Raw genomic sequence first — 935 nt, 5'->3', positions numbered from 1 at the left:
TTGCATACATAATGTTTTCCAGGTCAAAAGTATTTTGGGAACAAACTGCTATACAGAAAGCAGTTTAAACTGCGCAAAACATTTCGACATTTTAAGATGGAGGTTATCAAGAAGGAACGAATGTGCCTAAAAGATGACACTGTTCAAGGAATCCATTCCATCATTATATTTCTGGTAGTGATAAAAACTACATCAAGAAATGTGTGAGTGCAATATAGAATTAGAAAAATGTCATCTTAAATTTATTTCTTCGTCAAATGGTAGGGAAGATGATTATGATGAGAAAGTAAATGATACTGAAAAATATTTTATGGAACTACAGAGAACTAATAAAGTATGGTATAGTAATTTAATAAAGTGTGAGATGACAGACAACATTGAGTCCTTTAGGGTAAAAGAAAAGGCAATATAGATTATTGGAAATATGGGAAACTGTCTCATTGGGGGAAGCAGTTGAGTTTATCAAAGGAGTTGAAAAACAATTATTTGGAAATGTGGTACAGATTAGATCAGCATTTCCCAACCCTGGGATCCTCAAGTGTTTTTCTTACCAAGACCTCAAAATATTAGAAACTGACTGCAACCTGATCATGATTTGAGGGTAAGGACTTTCATGAATGAACCACGAATAGTGAAAATTGGCAGCATGATCCAGGCCCCAGGCTCCCATTAAATTACATTTTTAGTTTTTCTTTGTGAAATAAGACAATATTATTTCAGAAAGGGATGTTTTGAGTGATGTACCTTTCAGTTTCAAATGTAATAATGCTATTTTTAAATATTCCAATCTTACATTATCTTTCTAACACGGATACCCGATTATGTTTTTCCTTACTTTTACAGCCAACTATTACTAATATATAATATTACAATACCCCAGCCTTGACATTGTAGAACAGGCTGGGGTCATGTAATATACATACATACATATAGAT

This window comes from Penaeus monodon, chromosome 30 (genome assembly GCF_015228065.2).
Source record: "Penaeus monodon isolate SGIC_2016 chromosome 30, NSTDA_Pmon_1, whole genome shotgun sequence".
Lineage (NCBI taxonomy): Eukaryota > Metazoa > Arthropoda > Malacostraca > Decapoda > Penaeidae > Penaeus > Penaeus monodon.
Note: the sequence above shows the minus strand (reverse complement) of the source record.